Source organism: Bubalus bubalis, chromosome 2, assembly GCF_019923935.1.
Source record: "Bubalus bubalis isolate 160015118507 breed Murrah chromosome 2, NDDB_SH_1, whole genome shotgun sequence".
Classification (NCBI taxonomy): Eukaryota; Metazoa; Chordata; class Mammalia; order Artiodactyla; family Bovidae; genus Bubalus; species Bubalus bubalis.
Genome location: NC_059158.1, coordinates 33,889,375 through 33,915,948, shown reverse-complemented (window position 1 = coordinate 33,915,948; position 26,574 = coordinate 33,889,375). Strand labels below are relative to the sequence as shown.

General features: G+C 49.0%; 1 long non-coding RNA gene across 1 annotated transcript; it reads right to left on the bottom strand.

Moving 5' to 3' along the window:
* Positions 1 to 2,680: 2,680 nt before the first annotated feature.
* Positions 2,681 to 4,347, bottom strand: LOC123328411. Its single transcript, XR_006543220.2, has 3 exons — positions 4,018 to 4,347; positions 3,162 to 3,325; positions 2,681 to 2,812 (listed from the first exon to the last, which is right to left on the bottom strand). It is a non-coding gene; the product is annotated as an uncharacterized LOC123328411 (long non-coding RNA).
* Positions 4,348 to 26,574: the final 22,227 nt, after the last annotated feature.

Below are 26,574 nucleotides of genomic sequence, written 5' to 3'. Positions count from 1 at the left end.
GAGTGCCACTAGACCCCTGGCTAACGTGATTCCTGACCTAATCATCGACTTGGTATCATGGTGTCCAAGCGGCTTTCCTGTTCTGAAGCACAAGGATGTCCTGGACTGACGTCCAAAATGGCGTCCAAAATCCAAAATGGCGGCGCTATGACCCAGCGACGTGTGAATTGTAGAGAAGACTCTGACTGAGTTACAAGAGGGGTGGTGCCACCTGTTTGGCTATAATTGTGTTTCCAAATGAGGGGCTCCAGGGATGTGCTGTGGGGCTGGCTGCTTCTGAGGCCTTGGTTTTCATTTCATTTGCAAAGTGATTTCCATAGAGCCACAGAGCTCTGTTTTCTTTCAAGTCCGAGGAAGTCACATGCTGGTGAGCATTTGCCTGAGGTGCACTTCCTCGCCCTCAGGCTCCCCTCTCTGCCCAGCCATTCCTTCCTTAGAACCACCTGGAGGTAGTTGGAGTCAGGTGGCTGGAGTCTTGCACAGGTAGGAGCGGGACCTCTTCTGGCCTGGGTTGTTCAGTTCAGTTCATTGCTCAGTCATGTCCAACTCTTTGCGACCCCATGGACTGCAGCACGCCAGGCTTTCCTGTCCATCACCAGCTCCTGGAGCTTGCTCAGACTCATGTCCATGGAGTAGATAATGCCATCCAACCATCTCATCCTCTGTCATCCCCTTCTCCTCCTGCCTTCAATCTTTCCCAGAATCAGGGTCTTTTCCAATGAGTCAGTTCTTCGCATTTGGTGGACAAAGTACTGAAGCTTCAGCTTCAGCATCAGTCCTTCCAATGAATATTCAGGACTGATTTCCTTTAGGATGGACTGGTTGGATCTCCTTACTGTCCGTTAGTGAAGATTTAAAGCACTGGTGCGGTGTAGGTACGGAGGACACCCAAATGCTTTAGAAATCTGGATTTCTGGGATTCACAGCCTTCAGAGATTCTTGTTCAGTCTGAGGTGGGATTCAAGTATCTTTTTTTCTTCTTGGCCTTGCCACGAGGCATATGGGGTCTTCGTTCCCTGACCAGGGATTGAACCTATGCCCCCTGCATTGGAAGCTGTGAGTCTTAACCTCTGGACCGCTAGGGAAGTCCCAACAAGCATATTTATTTTTATTTCAAAAAATCTTGAAGGCTGCGTGTTCACTGAGAACATTTAGAGAATTAAGAAAGTATCAACTGTAATGGTTTCTCCCTCCCCAAATCACACGGAACATTTCTGCACAACTCTAATCTTTAGCATTATACATACATTCCTTTCTGGAACAGTATCAGTAACACACACTCACTTTGGTGTCCTTTTCCTTTTGAGCATCATGAGCATTTTCTCGTGACATTCAATATTTTTTGAAAGCATGGTTTGTACAGGCTGTACATAAAGGAATCTTTGTCTGCATGTCTGATTGCTTCCTTGAGCTGGGTTCCCGGGTGTGTGAAAAAGCTCCAGAGGAGACTTTGAAATAGTTCATTCCCTTGTGCTGGGTTCCACTCCCCCAAACCCACCCACCTCCTGCCCCTGACTAGATGGAGTGCATTTGCTCATTTATCGCCTTTGTTTTAAAAACCACAAAAGTGGGACTTCCCTGGCCATCCAGTGATTGCGACTCTGCACTACCAGTGCGGGGGGTAAGGGCTGATCCCTGGTCGGGGAACTAAGGTTCCCACATGCCCCATGGCACAGACAAAAAGCAAAAAAAATTAAAAAAAAAACACAAAAGCAGGGCATTCCCAAGGAGAATCAGTCAGACAGTTTGAAGGTGTGTGAGACAAAAACACAGCCTTCCTGTTTCCCTTTAAGGCCCCACCATCGGTTTGGGTGCATCCCTGTCTCTTCCATCTCATTCTTATTTTTAGTAAGTTCTGTGCTGGGGCAGATGAGGAGCAATTGGTGTGGGGAAAGAACAGGCTGGAATCTGAAACCCAAGGTCCTGTCCCAACTCCGTCACTCACCGGCTCTGGGAGTGTGGGCACAGTGGAAAGTCCCAGACTTCTCTTTCCTCTCAGCAGAGTAGGGATAATGACATATTCACTGCTTGCTCATCCAAAGGTTGTTCTGGGTTTAGATTAGCCAGATTTAGCAAGCAAACAAACAAAATGACATAAAACCAAACAGGATGCCTGGTTACATTGTTCATTTCAAATGAACATCCTCATGGCAGCCTCCCCCTGGGATCACAGTGCGCAAGACCCCACTTCTTTGTGTGTGCATGTGCCATGGGGATTGTGTTAAAATGGGGGAGTCCTATCTAGTCCGTCTGGGATGGGTACCTGAGATTCTGCATTTCTAACGAGCTCTCAGGTGGTGCCCATGCTATGGTTTGGACCACGCCTGAGCAGCAAGATTTCTTTAGTTAGCAGCATGAGTGTCTGGAGGCTTTTTAAGGAGAATAGGAGGAGTCAAGGGGACACAGTTCCAGTGTGTCCATCACTGACCTCCCGTCTGGTGGGCACTTTGACCATAATCACTGTAAGCATCAGACATGCCCACAGCACACCCAATGTCAGAGCTAGGAGGGCTCCCAGAGGCCAGCTGGTTCAGGACACTGAGGCTCAGAGCAGGAACCAGGGTGAGCCAGATGCCACGATGCTGCATCCCACTCAGGCCTTTCCATGTGGGTGGGTCCAGGGAGGCTGGGGCCTGGCTGTCCCAGGAGGCCAGTGGCTGCTGAACCGCCGTCTCCACCCCTGTCCGAGTTCCTTCTTCCTATGTCTCCCTGTGTCTCACCATTGTGACTGCAGAGCTTGATTTGGAGAGCTGACTGGGAAAGATGACTGAGGCCTCGGACAGCAAAGGTAACCCTTATTGTGCAAAGAGGCCTTGGGAAAGAGATTGATATGGATTTAATGCCAAATATTCATATTGGTTTCCAAACAGATTGCTGATCAAAGATTTTATCTGGGTTCAACTGCCAGGCCTTGTCTGCTGTGGGCCTGACTATTCATTGGCTTTGGCAGCCAACGCTTCTTTGTCTTCTGCCTGGCAGCATGCAGTCTCCCAGCCGAGGGGCCACTGACTCACTCCCTCATCCATCCATCCATCCACCCATCCATCCACCCATTCATCCACCCACCCGTCCATCTATCCATCCATCTAGCAAATATCTTTTGGAATGGCCCTAGAAGTTGTAGGGGGATGCAAAGATGAAGGAATAAGGAGGGTCCTTACCCTGAAGAGGAAGAGATAGCTCAAGATGCCAGTCACGTTCACATCTTCCATTTCATCTAGTCTTCAAAGTCAGAGATTGGACTCTTGGGAGAGATGGTGGTTGAGCTGAGCGACCTGCATCCAGGTGACCACTTTGCTGTCCTCCATCATTTCCTGGGAGTGGTCTGTGAGGGGAGATGTTAAAGGCATTGAGTGGATGGGTACCTGGGAGGGAAGAGTGACACAGGGGCCCTGGAAGCCACGTTAGAGCTCCCATGGGGAGCTCACGTAGCGGGAGGCTCAGAGCCTTGGTGATTCAGGATCTGAGGTGTGTGGGGCTGGCGGGGGAACAGCCTCTCAGCAACCTGCTAGTCCCTCCTGGGCAAGGAAAGGAGCCTGGGGCTCACACTGGGGAGATACTTGCCCAAAGTCCTGCTGTCAGTGAAGGCAGGGCTGGGGCTGGGGCTGGGGCCTGCTTTCCCCTGAGGGCCACTTCCCTGCCCGTTCAAAGCCTGAGTACTGACCTCCAGCTGCGGATTGCTGTCCCTGCTGGATTCTGCCTGCTCCACTCACCTCTCCCACTGGCCTCCCACTGTCCAGCTCTCCATCTAGAGCTGAAATGCTTTTTTAAAGTTGTGGCTTTGGGGTAATAACCTTGAATGAGGCAGGTAAAAGGTCAGTCCCTTACTAAGCTGGAGCTTACTCCACTCACTGATGGATTGTGAGGGCTGCTGAGGGCTCCGTGAAGTGCAGGTGGGTGTCCAGACAGCTGGGTGGCCTGGAGGTTCCAGATGGGTGTGTTGAGGGGAAGGGCAACTGTTTAAATGGAGTGTGAGATGTCGTGGGCACGAAAGGAGTGAGGGCCAACCTCACTCACCTCACGGGTGCCCCCCACGACCTTTGCATCTGAGCTTGATCATGTGGGCTTGTCCAGCAGCTTTGGTGGGAGCCAGTGGTGGGGAGTGGTTTTGTTGGCATCAGTGCCTCACCTCCCACCCCAACCTGCGGGAGCTGGGGTGGCTGTGAGGGTTATGGCTGTGCTCCTGTGCCTCTGATTCTTGGAAGTGAGGCTTCCTGGCAAAACTTTGAGGCCTAGTTGCTGCTGCTAAGTCGCTTCAGTCGTGTCCGACTCTGAGCGACCCCATAGACGGAAGCCCACCGGGCTCCTCCATCCCTGGGATTCTCCAGGCAAGAACACTGGAGTGGGTTGCCATTTCCTGCTCCAATGCATGAAAGTGAAAAGTGAAAGTGAAGTCGCTCAGTCGTGTCCAACTCTTCGCGACCTCATGGACTGCAGTCTACCAGGCTCCTCCGTCCATGGCATTTTCCAGGCAAGAGTACTGAAGTGGGATGCCATTGCCTTCTCCGTTGAGGCCTAGAGCACTATTTAATAAAAATCAACACTCAGCAGACCCCAGCCTTTACCTGTGCCTCTGGGCCCAGGTGTCAGGAGTTGCAGAGGAGTCTGAAATATTTCTGCTTTGCCAACAGCCCCTTGGGAGCATCTCCTGGGTCCACACACACACACGCATGTGCTGAGGCCTTCACTTTACCTACCCTCTGATGCTCCTATTTCACAGATGAGGCCAGGGGAGGCCAAGAAACGCATCTGCTTCCACAACCAGAAGAGGCTGATAGGGATCCAGCAGATCTGCTGACCCCAGAATTCAGCTTCCTCCACTTTGAATTTGCAGGATTTAGGTTATATGTGAATTTGAGCAAGCTCCAGGAGATAGTGAAGGACAGGGAAGCCTGGTGTGCTGCAGTCCATGGGGTTGCAAAGAGTTGGACACGACTGAGTGACTGAACAATAGCAATAAGGGTAGTCATTGGAAGAATATTTTCCTACGCTGATGGGTCTGGTTCTGTGCTGGCCTTGGCAGCTGTTGCTTGGTGTAAACATAGATTCTCTCACTTGTCAAGCACTTGGGTCAAGGAGGAAAGTGGGAGATGCAAAGTTGGGGTCTCTGGGCTCTGCCTTTGCTTCTGTCTCAGTATTTCTTGTTTCACTGAACCAGCAGCCCCCAACCTTTTTGGCACCAGGGACCAATTTCAGGGAAGACAATTTTTCCATGGACTGGGGGTGGGGAAAGATGGCTTTGGGATGCTTCAAGTGCATTACATTCATTGTGCGCTTTATTTCTAATCTAAGGCCATCACTGATCTGACAGGAGGTAGCAGTCCGAGGCCTGGAGTTTGGGGACCCCCGCACTAAACCTCAGATTCCTGGGAGGGAGGAAAGAGGGTGCCACCTGGAGTCACTCCCTCCTGCTGCCTTTTTACATTTTGGGAAAACTGGGGTGTGGAAGGGGGCGTTGGCCCCCAGGCAACTTCCAGGAGGGGCTTCCCTGGTGACTTAGTGGTAAAGAATCTGCCTGCAATGCAGGAGACTTGGGTTCGATACTTGGGTTACAAAGATCCCCTGAAGAAGGAAATGGCAAGCCATTGTAAATGGGCATAATTATACACACGTGTGTATGGCACCTGGGGACTCCGCCATCCTGACTTGAGGGGTGCATATCTTTTGGGGCAGGTGATAGGCCTTGGGAATGAGCAGTTTTTGGGGACAAGAACCAAGCTCTTAAGTTTTTTGGTCTCTGTCATGGTCTGAAAACAGGAGCGTCTGCTGTACTCCATAGGGGCATCAGAGCACGTGTGCAATATTAGGTTTTCTGAATGCCCATAACTTAGTGCACTTGGAGAACAGGATGTTGGCCATGTGTAAGTACTTTAGGGACTTTGCAACTCCAGACCTCCAGGTGCCCCTGCAAAGTGAATGTTTTAGGGAAAGTAGAAGGTGAAAGTGTTAGGTGCTTAGTCATGTCCGATTCTTTGCGACCCCATGGACTGTAGCCTGCCAGGTTCCACAGGCCATGGGATTATCCCAGCAAGAATACTGGAGTGGGTAGCCATTCTCTTTTCCAGGGCATCTTCCCCACCCAGGGATCAAACCTACGTCTTTGGCATTGCAGGCAGATTCTTTACCGTCTGAGCCACCAGGGAAGCCCATGTTTTAGGGGGCAGACCTCTAAAGTGACCTCTGAAGGAGACATCTGAAAACTGCTTATCTTAAAATGAGAGGCACCTCGACCACAATAGAGCTTCTTATTACTGGGAGTTGGGGAGGGGAAGGCGTGGACTGCAGTGAATCAGGGGTCCTGGGTTTGGGGCTATGACAGTCTTTAACTTGGATGAGCCGTGTCACTCTGGGCCTCAGGCACCTCCTCTGACATGAGGAGTGAGGCTATCTCATCTTAGATTTTGCTGTGCATACGAATCCCCTGGGTGTCTTGACAAAGTGCTGGTTCTCATTCAGTAGGTTCGAGGAGGCGCTTCAGAGTCTGTGTTTCTGACCAGCAACAGGTGATGCCAATGCTGGCCCATGGACCACACCCGGAGAAGCAAAGTTCTAGAAATTACCAAGAGCCCTTTTAATAAGAACGTCACGGGCTGCAGTTTTCCTAAAAAATATTTATTTGGCTGTGCCAGCTCTTAGCTAGGGCACACTTGAGACCTTTGTTGCAGCATGCGGGGTTTTTAGTTGTGGCTTGTGAACACCTAGTTGCGGCATGTGGGATCTAGTTCCCCGACCAGGGTTCAAACCCGGGCCCCCTGCGTTGGGAGCGCAGAGTCTTAGTCACTGGACTGCCAGGGATGTCCTCTGGCTGCAGTTTTGAAAGGAGAGCATGGAAGCTGGGCTTCCTCAAACTAACAGCCCTGGGCCCAGAGTTCACATACATATCCCACCAGGGTAGGCAGAGAAAGCAGACCGTGGGTACCATTCAGCCAGGAACAGACACAGTGAGGGATGCTGTGAATGGGGGAAAAGACAGGAGGAGAGGCCTGGGGACAGAGAGGGAGTCAGGGAGACAGCTGAGGAGAGGAATAATGGAGGCAAAGGGAAAAAGGAGGGGGTCCCAACCCTGCCTCCATCAGGATGGAGTGTGCATAGGGTGGCCCTGCCTTCTTGGCATCTTGGTCCCCCCAGGAGGGGGCGGTGACTCTGCCTCCAGCTTTAATCAGGTCTGCTTCAAGCCCTGAGGGGTCCCATTATTTTATTTCTCATGTTTATATTAGAAAAAAAAGAATCTCCCCTTCCCCGCCTCTCCCCTCCCCATCACTGAACTCTCACCAGCATCCCTGCCCCGAGAGGAAGGACAGACGCCCCGCCCCCGTTAATCAGAGCCGGCGAGTGAAGGCAGTGAGTGAGGGGCGGGAAGCTACTGTCTGATTAAACATTAGTCATGCCACACGCTATAGTCTCTAATGAGAAAATTATTCCAAATTGCCCCAAGGGATGGTTGTGATTAAACTATTTGCCTTGACTTCCTTTGCTAAATTGAACGTGTGTGTGTGTGCATGGACACACACACACACACACACACTCACGCATGCTCACAGTCATCCCCACCTAAGCTGCTCACCCAAAGCCTTGGAACATATTCTCCATTCCAAGGGTTTGGTTCAGCCTCAGAATTCCAGACGGTTTATTCCCAACCTGTTCACAGCTTGCCTTTTCCTGCTTCATTTTGAAGTCATCTAGGCCCTGAGCGGAGAGGGGGAGGCTGTCAGCGGAGCCATAGGAAGCCCTGTCAAGCTACCCTCCCGCCCTCCCAAGACCTTAATTCTATATTCTCAAGGGGGCTCAGCTTCTATGGATGAATGTCTCCTGGGTGTCAGATGTCTGTCTTTTAAAACGAGAATCATTTTGCAGGCAACAATCTGGAACTCCTTTCAGATCCCTCTCTGTTTTCTTGGCTCTGAAACTCCACTTTTATTTGGACCTTCTTGCCCTGCCTGGGTTGGACCAAGCCATTCCTACGCTGCCCCTGTTTGTGGTTACAGGTTTTTGAAGTGTATGTTAAGAGAGAACCAAAGCATACTATAAAACAAGGATTTGTAGGAACTAAAAAGCTTTTCTGCAGAAGTTATAACATAAAAAAAGAACCCAGGTATCTGTGGTCTTGATTATTAGGATGTTTTCACCCCACATCCCCCCATGCCTCTTCCTTCATTATTTATTAAAATTATTAAAAAGTATTTATTTATTTGGTGAGTTGGATCTTAGTTTCAGCACATGGGGTCTTTCATTGCAGCATATGGGTGCACAGGCTTAGATGCCCCAAGGCATGTGGAATCTTAGTTCCCCTGCCAGGGATTGAACCCGAGTTCCCTGCATTACAAGTCAGCTTCTTAACCACTGGTCCACCAGGGAAGTCCTGCTTCTTCTTTAAATTCTGGCCAGACTTCAAGGTTTAGAACAAATGTTTCCTTCTCTGGGGCTCCTTTCTGACCATTACCTCAAACATACTTGGAAAAAAAAAGTGAAAGTGTTAGTCATTCAGTCGTGTCCCACTCTTTGCAACCCCATTGACTGTAGCCCACCAGGCTCCTCTGTTCATGGAATTCTCCAGGCAAGAGTACTGGAGTGGTTAGCCATTCCCTTCTCCAGGGGATCTTCCCCACCCAGGGATCAAAACCGGGTGTCCTGCATTGGGAGGTAGATTCTTAACCATCTGAGCCACCAATTGAATCCTATCAACTTGAGAGAAATTGATGAGAGCCCAGGATTTATGACACCACCCTTATGGCAGAAAGTGAAGAGGAACTCAAAAGCCTCTTGATGAAAGTGAAAGAGGAGAGTGAAAAAGTTGGCTTAAAGCTCAACATTCAGAAAACGAAGATCATGGCATCCGGTCCCATCACTTCATGGGAAATAGATGGGGAAACAGTGGAAACAGTGTCAGACTTTATATTTTTGGGCTCCAAAATCACTGCAGATGGTAGCTGCAGCCATGAAATTAAAAGACGCTTACTCCTTGGAAGGAAGGTTATGACCAACCTAGATAGCATATTCAAAAGCAGAGACATTACTTTGCCAACAAAGGTTTGTCTAGTCAAGGCTATGGTTTTTCCTGTGGTCATGTACGGATGTGAGAGTTGGACTGTGAAGAAGGCTGAGCACTGAAGAATTGATGCTTTTGAACTGTGGTGTTAGAGAAGACTCTTGAGAGTCCCTTGGACTGCAAGGAGATCCAACCAGTCCATTCTGAAGGAGATCAGCCCTGGGATTTCTTTGGAAGGAATGATTCTGAAGCTGAAACTCCAGTACTTTGACCACCTCATGCGAAGAGTTGACTCATTGGAGAAGACTGATGCTGGGAGGGATTGGGGGCAGGAGGAGAAGGGGACGACAGAGGATGAGATGGCTGGGTGGCATCACTGACTTGATGGACGTGAGTCTGGGTGAACTCCAGGAGTTGGTGGAGGGCAGGGGCTACTCTCCAGTGGTGGTATGCAGGCTTCTTGCTGCAGTGGCCGCGGGTTGCAGCTTGTGGACTCAGCAGTTGCAGCTGGCGGGCTCTAGAGCACAGGCTCAGTAGCAGTGTTTCATGGGCTTAGTTGCTCCACAGCACGTGGAATCTTCCCAGACCAGGGATCGAACTGGTGTCCCCTGAATTGCAAGGAGGATTCTCAACCCCTGGACCACCAGGGAGGCCCTTCTATCTATCTTTTCAATTCCTTTAAGTGTTGTGGTTCCCTTTGGGTTGGGAGTGCTCTTCCTTGGAGTTAATTTTAATGTCTCTTCTATTCTCTATGACCATAAACTTGTTTTCTCTGCTAAACTTGGCCCCCCCTTTTTTACAGCAGGTTCAGTATGGCCACACCTCTTTTGCAGCTTCTATCCAGGATGGAATCTAGCTCCCCTTCTCTGAATCTGGGCTGGCCTTGGGGCTTGCTTTGATGGATAGAATGTGACAGAGTTGACTGTGAGAGTTCTGAAGCCTAGGCTTTAAGAAAAGCCAGCTGCCATGCGAGGAAGCCAGTCCAGCCTGTTGGAGGATGAGAGGGGCTGAGAACTGAGGTGCCCTGACTGAAAGCCAGTGCCCATTGCCAGGCTCACAAGTGAGGCCAGCTTGAATGTGCCAGCCCAATTGACCCTCCAGCTGAAGGCAGCCCAGCCAGTGAGCCCAGATCCAGGCAGCAAAGGAAGCATCCAGCTAACCCTCCAAATCCTGAGCAATAATGAATCTGTGCTGTTTTAAGTCACTAAGTTTTGGGATGGTTTATGAGCGATAGATAAGTGAAGTATCCTATGTATCTGGAAGTGGTTAATGGCACCACCATCTGACCAGTCTACTAACCCCCAAATCTGGGAGTCACCCCTTGCTCCTCCTTCCTCCTTAGCCCCACAATCTGGTAAATCAATAAGTCTTATCAAAGTGATCTGAGGGAGGAATGGGGAGTTGTCATTCAGTGGGTATTTGTTGTTCAGTCACTAAGTTTGTGTCCAGCTCTTTGCGACCTCATGGACCGAAGCACTCCAGGTTTCCCTGTTCTTCACTATCTCCCGGAGTTTGCTTAAACTGATGTCCACTGAATCAGTGATGCCATCTAACTATCTCATCGTCTGTCTCCCCCCTTTCCTCCTGCCCTCAATCTTTCCCAGCATCAGGGTCTTTTCCAACGAGTTGGCTCTTCGTGTCAGGTGGCCAAAGTATTGGAATTTCAGCATCAGTCCTTCCAATGAATATTCAGGGTTGATTTCCTTTAGGATTGACTGGTTGATCAATGGGTATAGAGTTTTAGTTTTTCAAGATGAGAAAGTTCTGGAGATGTGTTGTACAATAATGTGAATAGACCAAGTGCACTGCACCGCACTGAACCAGTACTGAACTGCACACTAAAAATACCTAAGATGGTAAATTTTATATGCCTATGTTATCACATTTAAAAAAGTGACTTAAGCGTCTCCTGATCCTGCCCCCTGCTCTCAGGCTTCACCCACCACCCTGTTTTCTTTCTGAGATGCAGCTCTGGTCCTGACACTTATTTGAAAACCCAGAATCTCTCCCACTGCCTTCAGGGGAAAATCCAAACTCTGTACCAGGAAATCAACCCTGAATATTCATTGGAAGGACTGATGCTGAAGTAGAGACTCCAATACTTTGGCCACCTGATGCGAAGAACCAACTCATTGGAAAAGACCCTGATGCTGGGAGAGATTGAAGGCAAAAGGAGGAGGGGGTGGCAGAAGATGAGATAGTCAAATAGAATCACTGACTCAATGGACATGATTTTGAGCAAACTCTGGGAGATAGTGAAAGACAGAGGAGCCTGGTGTGCTGCAGTCTGTGGGGTTGCAAGGAGTTGGACATGACTTAGCAACTGAACAACAGCACCTATCCACCCTTGTGTCCATCAACTTCTGCTCTGACTAATGTTCTTCCTCTGTCTCTGTGTGTTTCAGGCCCTTTCTTGCCTCCATGTCTCCAAGCCCTTGCAAAAGAAATTCTTTTTTCTTTTGGGCCATGCTTGAGGCATGTGAGATCTTAGTTCCTCTGACTGAGGATGGAACTCGTACCTGCAGCAGTGGAAGTATGGAATCTTAACCACTGGACTTGTAGGGAAGTCCCTACACAAGAAATTCTTTCCATTAGAATATCCACTGCTTCCTTTGTTTTCTTTGCATTAAGATTATTGGCTTGTGGTTGATTTACAGTGCTGTGTTACTTCCTGCTGCACAGCAAAGTGAATCAGTTATATCTATATCCACCCTTTCTCGCTGTTTTTTATTCAACATTGGCAACATCCACTGGGTTTTCAAAGGTTCCTATTTTTTAATACACTTTAACCAATATGTTCAAACCCTTATTTTTTTCCTTCATTCCCAATAGTTGGCCTACTGATTTTAATTCTGAAAATCTAACCCGGACAATAATTGTTAGCGTTCAGTTGCTTAGTCATGTCCCACTCCTTGCAACCCCAGGAACTGTAGCATGCCAGGCTTCCCTGTCCTTCACTGTCTCCCGGAGTTTGCTCAAATTCAGGTCCATTGAGTCAGTGATACTAGCTAACCATCTCATCCTCTGCCTCCCCCTTCTCCTTTTGCCAAAAATAACACCAATGCCAAACAATCGACAGACACTTTAGGGTTAGTGGTTGGGAGTGGACGAGAGGGCAGGGCAGTGGACACCACGGTTTATCGTGACAAGCCTTTCCTATCACAGGAGATCAACACCTGAGCGCATTTTGTCCCCTGCAGTGTCTACCATGTGATGGTATCATGCTGGACACTTTCTGTCAACATCTCTAATCCTCGCCACACTTCCATAAAGCAAGAGGTGTTTATTTCTATCCGTAGATGAGGAAATTGAGGAGCACGTAGAAAAGGTATTTGAAAAAAAATTGACTTTTAATAGAAGTATAACATACATATAGAGAACACATTCTATGGAGAGAGTTCTGCCTCAAAAACTGGGAGATAACATCGGTTGACACTCATGTGCTGCCAGATATCAAGTAGCATGCTGCTGCTGCTGCTGCTGCTGCTAAGTCACTTCAATTGTGTCTGACTCTGTGCGACCCAGTAGATGGCAGCCCACCAGGCTCCCCCATCCCTGGGATTCTCCGGGCAAGAACACTGGAGTGGGTTGCCATTTCCTTCTCCAATGCATGAAAGTGAAAAGTGAAAGTGAAGTTGCTTAGTTGTGTCTGACTCTTAGCGACCCCATGGACTGCAGTCTACCAGGCTCTTCCATCCATGAGATTTTCCAGGCAAGAGTACTAGAGTGGGGTGCCATTGCCTTCTCCAAAGTAGCATGCTACTTGTCTAAAAATAATTGAGTCACTAGATTTGGTCAAAGATATTGATAGATTAGCACAAAGTGAACACCTCTGACGACCACCACCCAGAAGATGTGGAACATCACCAGTGTCCCAGGAATGCCCCCTCGTGCCCCTTCTGGGCACTGCCCCACCCTCCTTCCCCAAGCTAATCATCATCCTGGCTTCTAACAAACAGGTGAGACAGTTTGCCTGAAGTTACATCTTGGGTGGGCTTCCCTGGTGACTCAGTGATAAAGAACCTGTCTGCCAATGCAGGAGACAAGGGTTGGATCTCTGGGTAAGGAAGATGCCCTGGAGAAGGAAATGCCAACCCATTCCAGTATTCTTGCCTGGGAAATCCCATGGACAAAGGATCCTGGTGGACTACAGTCCATGGGGTCACAAAGGAGTTGGACACAACTTAGCGACTTAACAGCAACAATAACACATCCTGGGTAAAGGGGCTGATGCTTTCTCTACCACTGGAATATGAGCCCTTAGAAAGGGCAGTGTTTCTCTGAGGGCAGTGACAGGAGACATGGGGCTGACTTCATAATTTGCCTCTGTCCTGGCCCTGACTTCACTAAGGGTAGGCTGGACATCTGTGTGTCTGGGGCTATGCATTCTCAGTAAATGGAGAAAGGCCTTTCAAGGAACCAAGTCTCTTTTTATCTATCCCAGCCAAGCCTTAAGGCATGTGGATGCATTCATCCACACACATGCACACACACACACCTCTCCCCATGATCCATCTACCATTTAAAGTCTGGTTCTAACTGCAAGCTTCCTAATAAATCTCCCATCTCTCCCAGAAAGCTGTTGTGAACTCAGTGGAAGGAAAGCTTTTAAAGTGACCCTCCATTTAAGCCTGGTGTCAAAGCCTGTGTGTTTTCCTTCCTTTTCTTAACTGGAAGGTTATGTGTTTCTTAGCTACTGGTCAGACTGGATGAGACTGCCAAAAAGCTTTCAGGGAATTTCCTCACCATGTAACAAATTTATGAGTCATATGAGAAACTGGGAAATGCTTCAACCAGCTGCCTCTCATTGACTCTGAGCCTCTTTTCTTTTCTTTTTTTTTTTTTTTACAACACCTTGGTGCTGGGGCCTTGGATGGAGCCAGCAGAAAGGTTTATTATAACTACGAAGGGCCTGACATTGCCTGGGAAGAAGCTGTCTTGGTCTCTCTTTTCATCTCCATCTCTCGTCCTCCCCAGCAGAAAGTTCTGTGAAACTGCCCAACCACTAAAAGGTCAAAAGTTGTTCCCCAAAGGACTGGCAGATGGATGGGCAGCTGGGAGGGTGGGTAAAGGCAGGTGTGGGGCTTTAGCCTCCATCTCTGCCTACCTAACCAACGGGAACCTCAAACTCAACATGTCTGAAGCTGAGCTCTTGTGTCCTCATCTGTATGGGCTTCCCTGGTGGATCAGTGCGTAAAGAATCTGCCTGCTAATGCAGGAGTGAGGGTTCTATCCTTGGGTTGGGAAGATCCCCTGGAGAAGGAAATGGCAACCCACTCCAGTATTCTTGCCTGGATAATCCCACAGACAGCAAAGTCTGGTGAGCTACAGTCCATGGGGTCGCAAAAGAGTTGGACATGACTTAGTGACTAAATAGCAACAACTCCTCACCTGTACTTCCCTCCTTGTCTTAGAAAATGCTAACGTCATCTGTGCCAGATTACATTTTCCAAAGATGATTGCAGTGATATCTACCATTCCATGTGTTCTTCTGGAGTATGATCTTCATTAAGAAGTAGAGTTAGGGAGTTCCCTGGTGGCCCAGAGGTTAAGACTCTGTGCTGCCAATGCAGGAAGGGCAGGTTCGATCCCTGGCTGGGGATCACACATGCTGCCTGCCCCCCAAAAGACTAGAGTTAATTTTTCATCTGCTTGAAATGGACCAGGCCCTGTGACCCCTTTGAGTAATAGAATAGGGTGGGAGGGACGCCAGTTTGGGGCATAGCCCTTAATTAGCCTTGTGCAGTTCACAGCCCATGGAAGGGAGCTGCCATGTAAGAGGTGTGATTCCCCAGGGTCTACCATGCTTTGTGTGTATGTGTGAGAGAGAAACAGATAGACAGACAGACAGACCAAGGAGCGGTCAGCATGAGTGAAGCAGCCATCTGAGATGTGCCATTTTCCAGCCTCCCAGCTGGACTGCATGGAGCAGAGACAAACCACCCAACCAGCTTTTTCCAAACTCCTGACTCACAGACCCACAAGCAGCACAAGTGGTTGCTTCGTGCCACTGAGATTTGGGGTTGTTTGTCTCATAGCAGTGGGTAGCTGAGACGCCCTCTTCCCAATTGCCAGACCCAGACCTCCTCACTCATTCCTGACTTTGTTCTTTCTCTCACACTCACATCCAGTCTGTATGCACGTCCTGTTGCATCTGTCTTTAGACTGCATCCAGCGTCAGACCACTTTACATCGCTTCCCCCGCCAGCACTCAGCCCCGCCAGGACCTTCATTTCTCTCCCGGGTTACTGCAGCAGCCTCCTAGGTGCCCCCTTCCATCTACTCTCTGCAGAGCCGCCCAGGGATCCTGAAAAGCCCAAGCTGGACCTTGTTAGACCCGGTAGCTCCTCCGCTCGGGGACCTTCCGAGGGTGCCACCCCGCTCTGGCCCCTGTACCTCTGACCTCGTTTCCTAGTTCCCTCCTTTGTTCACTCTGGCCCCGACACACTGACTTCCATGTGGCTCCTCCGCCGGCCTCAGGCCCTGCATTTCTGGCTCCTGTTTGCTGGGATGCTCTTGCCCAGAGGGCTGCATGGCTCGCACGCTCACCTCCGCACCATCTGGATTCAGTCGGCACCACTGAAGCCATTCTCTTGCTGCACCCACTCCACTCCGGGCACATCCAGTCCATGCCCCTTGCTTGCCGCTCCGGATGCCTTTTCATAACAGGCACCAGCCAAGGGGGCCACACTGCCCAGCTGTTTAGTCCTTGCCCCTCATTCACTGCAGTGTGGATTCCGTGGGGCGGGGCTTGCTCAGCTTTGTCCACAGACATTAAGAACCACGCTACGCACACCAGAGGAGCTCAACAACCTCTTGCAGCCTCCCCTCTCTCTGAGCCTCAGACTCTGGACTCCAAAATGAGGGAGATTATTGTCACTTTCAGGGGGTTGTGAAGACTAAATAATAACACTTACGTACAACACGTGGCATCGCACCTGGAGCAAAGCAGTACTTGGTAAACCTGAGGGTCTTTTCCCGCACACCCACTCACTTCTAGCAACTGGCTGCTTGGAGAATCTATTCTGGAAAGTCTGGGGACAAATTATATAGATGATATATATCAGTTATATACATAAATAGAATTATATAATGCAGAAAATAATAACATATTAAAATATAATGTATTTTAAAATTATATATGTATTTTATCCTTTATAAAAGGACATGGGTAAAATCCCAACTATTTCTAGTAAATGATCCTGGCTCTATCTAACATTTTGTCTTGCATTATAGTTTTTGTCTTTTTTTGGAGTTATTTATTTTTACATTTTTAAACAAATTGCAGTATAGTGAATTACACTGTCATGTTAATCTCTGCTGTTCAGGAAAGTGATTCATTTATATATATATATATACACACACATTATTTTTCATATTTTTTCCATTATAGTTTATCCTAGGATATTGAATATAGTTTCCTGTACTACCCAGTAGAACCTTGTTGTCTATCCATTCTTTATGTAACAGTTTGCATCTGCTAATCCCTAACTCTCAACACATCCCTCCTCCTATGTTTTTGGTCTTTATCCCCTTCCAGAGTGATCACTTTAATAAGTTTACAACCGAGGTGATAGAGTGCATCCTATCAGATCTGTTGGTTACTGCCTGTCTCATCAGCTGGATCTCCAATTCCTAGTTGGAGATGGAGTAAATACGATTGGCCCCCTTGGGTCAGTTGTCCATGCCTGGTCCAGGGGTGGCAGTAAGGGTGGGAGGGCAGGGTTGCACAGCCAGACGTGCCCCCTTAGGCCATCTGCAGCTGATGTCATGGGGAGGGGCAGCTTCGAGGGCAGGGGCCTGTCTGCACGACATTTCCTCATATTGGTCACAGACCCATGTTCTGCTGATGGAAACCTTCCCCTTGATCTCATGGTTCAGGGTCTCGGGAGCAGGTCTGTGACCCCCAGGATCAGCTCTTTCTAGCTCAGCAGACCCTCATGATGTCTCCCACTTGCCCCTCTAACCCCCTCGCCCTGGGCTGGGAGGCCCTTCTCTTTAGTCAGGGCATCATCTGCCTCATTGCTGGCCTTTCCCCACATTCCCACAGGAAACCGGCGGCACGCTAAGAATAGGACATGAGAGGAGGGTTTCTGTGCGGAGGTGTGGGTGTAGGGGGTTGTGTTAGGACAGCCCAGCTGTTGCCACTGGGGAGCCCCAAGCCTCACTCTCTCCTGTGCTCTGAGCTCCCGCCCGGGGCCTCTCATGGCTGGACCCAACCAGAGGCCAGAGGGCACGTGGGCATGGAGGTAGCCCAGGGGTGGTTCCCTGGGTCCTGGGGCAGGGGGAGGGGGCAGAGTGCATGGGATACAGTAAAGGAAGGCCTGGGTCCCTCCTCTGCTCGCTCTCCAGCTCCCTCCAAGCACACCCCCGATGGGCGCTTGGGCCAGGAGAGCTTAAATTTCCAGTATCCCTTCAAATGAAGTCTGCCTTTTGGGGCAAAGAACATATTGACCACTATTGTTGGGAATTCTTGAGTCATAACTTATGGTTAATATAGAATCTGCAAGACACAGAGTTTGGTCATTTTCCCCAAATACAGATCCTTATACTTACTCCTCTGAAAACCCAACTGTGCACTCATCTAGTGGCTTCTTCCTGATTGTGGATGGTTGTGGATTGCCATTAACATTAGGATTTGTTTTCTAAAGACTTAACTTTTTTTTTTTTTGGCTGTACCATGTGGCATGTGGGATCTTAATTCCCTGACCAGGGATCGAACCCCTGCCCCCTGCATTTGAAGTGTGGAGTCTTAACCACTGGGCCACCAGGGAAGTCCCAGGGCTTGTTTTCTGATAGTCCAGCTCTGTCAGTCTACTGGTAAGAAAGCAGAAGCCTGGGGAAGGGAAGCCATTTATTGTAAGGAGAAAGGCCTCTTCCTTTACTCTCTGCTACTACTGCATGGGCGCTGTGCTCAGTTGCTAAGTCGTGTCCAACTCTCTGCGACCCCATGGACTATAGCCTGACAGGCTTGTCTGTGATGGGATTCTCAAGGCAAGAATACTGGAGTGGGTTGCCATTTCTCCCTCCAGGGGATCTTCCCGATCCAGGGATCGAACCCACATCTCCTGCATTGGCAGGCGGAATTTTTACTGCTGAGCCACCAGGGAAGTACTGACGCTTTTGCTCACCAAATGTGTGGATGTTTCCTTCTCCAGTCCCTAAATCTCTGACACCAGCTGAGTGTCCCACCTTTCAGTTCGGGTCTAACATATTCTCTCTGGAGTTAGCATCCAAAGCCACAAGCAAGGGCTCAGTCCCACAGCCCTGCCCTCACTTCAGACTCCAGTCGAGGTCCAGGTTGTCACCTGTCCTTCTGACCAATTGACTATAAATCAGGGTTCCCACGGCCCCTTCCTTGGTGGTGTTCAATCATTTGCTAGAACAGCTCACTGAATTTAGGGAAACACTTATATTTATCAGTTTATTGTATAACAGAGGATATGATAAAGGCTCTAAAAGACGAGGTTCACAGGGTGGAATATGGGAGGGGCCTGGAGTCCCCACCTGCACCTTCATGGGTTCAGCAACCCCGAAGCTCTCTAAACTCTGTACTTCTGGGACTTTAATGGAAGTTTCACCACATTGATTATTAACTCAACTTCCAGCCCCCTCCCCAGTCCAGAAGATGAGAAGTGGGGCTGTAAGTTCCGACTGTCAAATGACTTGGTCTTCCTGGGTTCAGCCCCCATCCAGGAGACTGCTAACAGTCACCTCATAAGAACAAAAGATGGTTCTACGGCTCAGAAAATTACAAGGGTTTTAGAAGCTCTGTTTCAGGAGCCAGGGGCAGAGACCAATATATTTATTTTTATTACTTCACACCTGTCCAGAGCCACACAGCCCGGTTGATGGCAGAGCTGGGACACCACCCGCAGCCCCGCTGACCCTGTGCCCAGGGGGCTCTCTACTCCTTTTTTGTTTCATTTTCTACTTTTTGGCCGCCCTGAGCAGCATGTGGGATTTAGTTCCCTGTTCAGGGATCGAACCTGCGCTCCCAGCAGTGGAAGCGCAGAGTCTTAACCGTTGAACCACTAGAGAGATCCCTTCTCTCTATTCCTCCTTGCTGCCGAGGGACTACATGACACCAGAGAGGCAGAGGGGAGCCAGGCCCATCCTTCCCTCGTCCCCTCAGTCCCGTTCTTATTTTGTCTCATTTGCTCACTCCTTCACATATTCCAGCAGTGAGCGAGTGATTTCTGCTTCAGTTATTAGGACTCCATTGTGTCTTCCCTCCTTCTAGACTCCGTCTCTCCTTCTCCTTCTGTGTCCCGCTGAGAAGGATCTAGGAGGGAGGGACAAACTTGTAGTTCACAGCCCTGATATTTTGGTACCACAGAGTAAGCCTATGCTGACTAACACCCAGCTCCAAATTGTCAGTCTGAGCCCTGGAGTCACTGATGCAGGAGGCCTGAGACTTTGCCTTTCTAGCTGCTGGTCCGGGGACCACACTTTGAGAATCATGACCCTGGAGAGCTTTGAATGGCCCCAGATCCTCTTGAGGGAGGCTGGGGAGATTCAGGGATGGCCGGACTGACGCTGCTTGTATTCCTGCTGTTCCCTGGGCTGGCTGCTCTGGCTGCTGCTGAGTCTCCCTCTGTGGCTCCTGAGCCCGGAGACCTTTGTCTACTTTATGGGACTTGGCGGAGCCTCAGAGGCTGAGGGTGGATGGAAAACTCCTAACATAGAGCACATCTGACTCTCGTGTTGGGGCTTTTTTTATTACTCACGGGGGAGAGAGCTCCACGTGGAAGGCCTACTCCCTGGCCTGCCATAAAACTCGGTAATGAAGTGCAACGGTGTGGTTATGATTTCTCTGGGAGCCTCGCCCTTGCCCACCCTGCAGCTTGCTGGGGGTCTTTCTGAAAAGGGCTGGAGCTGGCGCTCGATGGCCCTGGTGGGGATCTCTATGCCCTGGGGCTCCCCATCCTTTGGGCCATTAGGGCTGGCCCCTGCCGGAAATGCCCTTTGAAGCTGTATCTGGTCAGGCTGACTCCTGTCCCCATGGGCGAGGTGACCAGGACGCCCACCTCAGAAGAAGAAAACATGCCCGGGTACAGCTCCCCATGTCTGAGTAATGGGACATCACCTTGCTGGGTGCTGACTGTGGAAACAGCTTCCGTTCCCTGGTTGCCTGCCAGCTGCATCATCCCATTCTGTCTCCACCATGAGCCATGACCCCAGGAGACCCTAAAGCACAGCATGTTCTCACTGTGTGCGCTCAGTCAACATTTGTTCATTAATTAGGAAGGTGGGAGTCAAACCCCGGCTCTTTCCTGTGCTAAGAAGCAGGGAGTGCCCTGCCCTCTGTCACGTCTGCCTCATGGCGGCAGGCTTGTTTCTCTCAGTGCAAAGGTACCAAGAGCCAGGGCTCCAGCCTTTCAGGTTTGGGTGAGTGTGTGCAGGAGACCTAGCATGCGAGTGCAGGAGACGCCCGCTCTGTGTCCCGGTGGAGTCTTCTTTGTGGTGTGCACATAGCAATAGAACCTTCCAGAATTCCTCTTGCTGGGTGTTGGAGCCACACTCTATCTGGGATGATATTCTTTCTCTCATAAAACTGGCACAAGCAGCTTGAGGTGGTGAGGGAACCAGCCTCCAAAAAGTCACCCTGCTCTCTGAGGGCAAAGGAGGAGACTGTCCCTGTCCTTCCTTTTGGGTTTCTACAGATCTCTGCTCTCTGAATCACACTGCAGACCACCCTCTTTTATCCTCTGGATATAGCAGAAAAAGTCCCTTTTCTGTTTTCTTCCCATTTCAGCTGAGAGTGTCGAGACTCACCTATAGGAATTTACCAAGAGTGAGGGTGGGGTCTTCCCTGGTGGTTCATTGGCTAAGACTCCAAGCTCCCAGTGCAGCGGGCCCAGGTTTGATCCCTGGTCAGGGAACTAGATCTCACTTGCCACAGCTAGAAGATCCTGCATGCCACAACGAAGACCTGGCACGGCCAAATATATAAATATTTAAAAAAACCAATGATCTGTTCTGAGATATAACCCATTCAATGAGCTTCAGAAGGGCCACTTTTGGAATCAGTACTTAAAAATGAATAAACAGATTTCTAATGACTGGTTTAGTAGAATTGGAGGATTTTGTAGTTACGAGGGAACTTAGAAGTAATTTATCTCTACACTCCCATTTTACAGAGGAGGAAATTGTTTCCAGAGAGACAGAATGGCTTATTTCTGGCTAGAGGGTGAGTTTGTGATGGAATAAAGATCAAAGATCCAGTCTCCTACCTCGTGGGTCTGCAGTGCTTGGGGCAGGGATAGAACCCCGGATTTGGAGCCCAGACATTTGGCCCGAGGTCTCTGAATGAGTGACCCATTCCCCAGTGTCTGCCTTCTGAGCTTAATCATTGTCTAGACAAAAATGTCATCCATTTGGGACACTGTTTATGTACAGTGTTAAATATTCTCAATAAAACCCAATGCTCTTCTTTAAAACCTTGAGTTGGTGATGCTTTATAGCCTTATTCATTTAATTAATTAATTTTGCCCCAGTAAACAGCTCTGCGGGATTTAAAGCCATATCAGATCAGATCAGTCGCTCAGTCGTGTCCGACTCTTTGCGACCCCATGAATCGCAGCACGCCAGGCCTCCCTGTCCATCACCAACTCCCGGAGTTCACTGAGACTCATGTCCATCGAGTCAGCGATGCCATCCAGCCATCTCATCCTCTGCTGTCCCCTTCTCCTCCTGCCCCCAATCCCTCCCAGCATCAGAGTCTTTTCCAATGAGTCAACTCTTCGCATGAGGTGGCCAAAGTACCGGAGCTTCAGCTTTAGCATCATTCCTTCCATAATTAATTAATTTTGCCCCAGTAAACAGCTCTGGGGGATTTAAAGCCATATGACTCTATTTAATTCCACTCCATGGAACTCTCAGATGCTCTGTCCATGGAACAGCAAACTGGGGCACCCATGGAGCACTAAGCTTGTCATTCTGTTAGTTAAGCTTTTTTGATGTTTTGGTTGCATGCTACAGAAGCTCCCTTTGACTAGCTTAAGCAAAGAAGAATAATTGTTTAGAGGGACTATGGGGTACCTCACAAGTCAAAGGAAGACTTGAACAATTAAGATCTGGAATGAAACTGGGCTGCCTTCAATGGCTCAGCAGCTGGAGTTCCTGGATCTTCTCTTTGGTAGGCTCCCATTAAGACCACCCAGCCTCAAAGATTTCTGGCCAGTGTGTGCTGATACAGGTTCAAATTTTGGGGAAGCAGATTGTCTCTGATCCACTTTGGGTCATGCATCCTTCCATGGCTGTGACCAGCGGGCAGATCATGTAACAGAGCCATGACCTTTGGGGTTCGCCTTGAAATGTCTGGCCGTGCCCACCTCTGAAGGGGCATTCCAGGGAGTCAGCCAAGAGGTGTCTATGGTGCTCTGTGAAATTCCGCCACATCAGCTAGGCTTGACCTTGGATAATGTACAAAGTCATTCCTACCACTTTACTACACAGGAAACCAGCATCCTTAACACCACTATTAACTCACTTGTTTTCACTTATTTTAAGCATGGAGCTTTGGGATGTTGGCCAAGACCTTTGCCTTCTTGGGATTTAGCTTCTCATCTGTCTAGTGAGGGATCGTCCCTTTAAATTGTAATTTAACTTGTTGGCAGCTCAACAGCCCCCTTTCTCCTGCCTGGCTTTGAAGATCCCATGCTGTGCATGTGAATACACACAAATATATGCATGTGAATATGGTCTCTAAGAAGACATCATCGACACCTTCTAAATTGCCAGAGTGTATATTCTTTTAATGTGAATGAACTAGCACTGGGCTGAGCTGGTCGTGATGGGGGTGGGGGTCATATGGATGGATTGTTAAATTTTCCAGGCAGGAAATTCAAAGGCTGTTGAATCTGTCTTCATGACATATAATTGTTGGTGTAATTTAGGCTCAGATTAGAATTAAGGGTTCTTCCAGGATACAAACTGTAGCAGTAAATAGGGGATGAAGAGGGGTAGATGGGTTTCAGATAGAGAAGGCGAGATTAATGAGAGTGAGACTTCAGTTAATCTCAGAGGCTCCTTAAGGGTCAATAGATATTGATACATGGGCTTAGATGAATACAATATTTGCAAGGCTTGGAGGAACCCTCTAAACATCAACAGTTGTTTGGTTGCTAAGATGTGTCCAATTCTTTTGTGACCCCATGGACTATGTAGCCTGCCAGGCTCCTCTGTCCAGAGGAATTCCCAGGCAAAAATACTGGAGTGGGTTGACATTTCCTTCTCCAGGGGATCTTCCCAACCAGGGATCAAAACCAGGTCTCTTGCTTAGCGGGTGGATTCTTTACCACTGAGCCAACTGGGAAATCCCATCAACAAGTGGGAAAATGAAAATCTACCGTACCTTATGATTCATCTAGGGTTGTGGGGAAGGTGATGGAAATGGAGGTGAGGAACGTGTCAGTGGAAAGGACCCATCTCAAGCTGGGAAACACCTATCACTAGACTCTCAAACATGACTTTGGTTCCTACCTACGAGGTGTAGTCCAACTCAAAGCTGAGTTTTAAACCATTCTAACCTGACTTGGGATCCCAAGTCAAAATCATGTAGTTAGACAATGATAACCAGACAGGTCCTCAGAGACATCACAACTTATTCCCAACACTTTCCCCCCAAGTTCTCCAAAATCCCAAAGTCACGTCTTTGGTAGTTCCACACAAGTAGGAAAGTTTTCTGTCTCTGGTCACTGCTGCTGCTGCTGCTGCTAAGTCGCTTCAGTCGTGTCTGACCCTGTGCGACCCCATAGACGGAAGCCCACCAGGCTCCCCCGCCCCTGGGATTCTCCAGGCAAGAACACTGGAGTGGGTTACCATTTCCTTCTCCAATGCGTGAAAGTGAAGTCGCTCAGTCGTGTCTGACTCTGTGCGACCCCATGGACTGCAGCCTTCCAGGCTCCTCCGTCCATGGGACTCTCCAGGCAAGAGTGCTGGAGTGGGGTCTCTGGTCACTAGTTTTTCACTATACTGGCTGCTGCAGAGACAAGCATCTCACCCTCATACACCCAACTACATTCGGGGTTTATAATTTTTTTTATCATGGAAGAGAATCTTTCCCAGAAACTTCCACAGACCTCTCGTTTTGTCTAATTGGTCAGAAGAAGTGGGTTAAATGTCAACTTAAAACCAATCAGTGCCAAAGGGCCCTGGATTGCCACTTCTGGTTCAGACTAATCCTACTTCATCTCCTGGAGCTGGGGGCAGGCAGCCCTCTCCTGAGCCCAAGGCTGCCCACGAGGTGTGTACACAGTAATACTGTGATACATGTGTGCAAGGTGGGGACATGAGTGAGGAGGGCCAGTGGCTGACACAACTATGATGGCATGCAGTTTAGCTAGCTCATTCATCCCTGGGCTCTAGAGTGGCCTGCCTGTGAGTGCAAATAAACAGTCCATGCTGCTGCTGCTGCTAAGTCGCTTCAGTCGTGTCCAACTCTGTGCGACCCCATAGATGGCAGCCCACCAGGCTCCCCCATCCCTGGGATTCTCAAGGCAAACAGTCCATAAAGGGTTCTTAAAAACATTGGTGTGTGTGTGTGTGTGTGTGTGTGTATAGCAGATGTGCACATTTGACAGAAAGAGACTTATGACCCAAGGCCTTATAACGTTCCTTCCTTAATTAGACATGCGGAAATGCAACGTTTTTGCTTTAAAAGAAGTGTAATGAAGATGGATTATAGTTCAGGGTCTGATTGGAAAGAGCCAGGAACTAAGATTAATTAGCAGCAGCATGTGGTTTATTTTCAAGGTCGTTTTTACTTGGCTTCCAGAAATCCTGGCGTAATATCGTCAAACTCTCACTGAACTTTTCAGGCATCACGGGGTGGAGGACTCCATATTCTTAGTTGTTGGGGAGCAGCATTAGCCCTCCTGCATGACTCTCTGGGCCACCCAGTCCCTATCGTTTGCCTTGTCCGGTGTCTGTGGATGGCTATCCAAACTCAACTGACCCTCCCATTCTTACTCAGGTATGGCTTCAGTATGAATTGTTTTCCAGCAGACATTTATCAGGAAGTGTGTGGGTGTTGGGTTTGAGGGTGGATTTTAACTGTGCAAGCTGTTTCAAGTCTCCTAAAACTCCGAAGTATCTTTTCTTTTTATTAGTGCTTAAAATTTCCAAGGACTTTCTGGAACATACACTGCTGCTGCTGCTGCTGCTGCTAAGTCGCTTCAGTCATGTCCGACTCTGTGCGACCCCATAGACGGCAGCCCACCAGGCTCCCCCGTCCCTGGGATTCTCCAGGCAAGAACACTGGAGTGGGATGCCATTTCCTTCTCCAATGCATGAAAGTGAAAAGTGAAAGTGAAGTCGCTCAGTGGTGTCCGACTCTTAGCGAGCCCATGGACTGCAGCCTACCAGGCTCCTCCGTCCATGGGATTTTCCAGGCAAGAGTACTGGAGTGGGGTGCCATTGCCTTCTCTGGAACATACACACACATACACAAAGACACAGACACAGACATACACGGCTTTAAAATAGCCCAGTCATTACAGTTCCTGTGTCCTTCGGAAGATTTAAACACTTTATGAATAACATTGGTTAACATTGGTTAGCATTCATGAGACAATCCCATATAGTCTCTTAGCTTTTATTTTCTCTCTTGACAGCTTTGCCTTTCCCTGAAAGACCACCTCTTCTCCTTTCCACCCAAAGGCTGGCTGTCAGCAGCCTGGTAAGCCCACTGGTAGATTTTTGCTGTTCTTGGGAGAAAAGCTGACCTCCTCACCACGGCCCAGGCTCTGCCTTCTCTGGCCCTCAGCTTTCTCCTTTCCTTCCTATGCTCCAGGCACACTGGCTTTCTCTGGATTCCTTAAATAAATGAAGGGCTTCTCTTGTGGCTCAGCTGGTAAAGAATCTGCCTGCAATGTGCAAGATCTGAGTTTGATCCCTGGGTTGGGAAGATCCCCTGGAGAAGGGAAAGGCTACCCACTCCAGTATTCTGGCCTGGAGAATTCCATGGACTGTATAGTCCCTGGGGTCTCCAAGAGTTGGACATGACTGAATGACTTTCACTTCACTAAATAAGTGAATCTTTTTTCCCACTTCAGAACCTGTTACACAAATGGCTGCCTTTGCCTACAACATTTCCCCCTTTGGTCGCTGGCTAATTCCTTCTCACCTTCCAGGTCTCAGTTTACATGTGACCTCATGGCGGTCTTCCTTGACTCTTCCAAGTGAGATCCCTTCTTTAAATATCCACCACACCATCCTGCATGGGTCCTCCATAGCACTCAATGCAATTTGCTATTATTTTACCATTTTCCCCATGCTGCACCAGTCTTGGGGGGATCTACTCACCATCCATCCCCATTTCCTCCAGATGACGAGCCCAGTTTTATTCAGGTGACAGCATGTTAAGTTCTCAGAGATAAAAACTGTTTCAACTGAAACCAGCTCTTCACGGCCACCCCACTTCCCTTTGAGGGGTTGGTGTGGGAATGCTGTGAGATCCTGTTCCGGTCAATGAGATGTAAGAGGAACTCCCTGGGTGCTTCGGGAAGAGGTTTTCCTTCCTGGCAAAAGTGAAGGTAGCATGAGGAAAAAACTTGTGTTCTCCACCCACAGCTTTCTGCTCC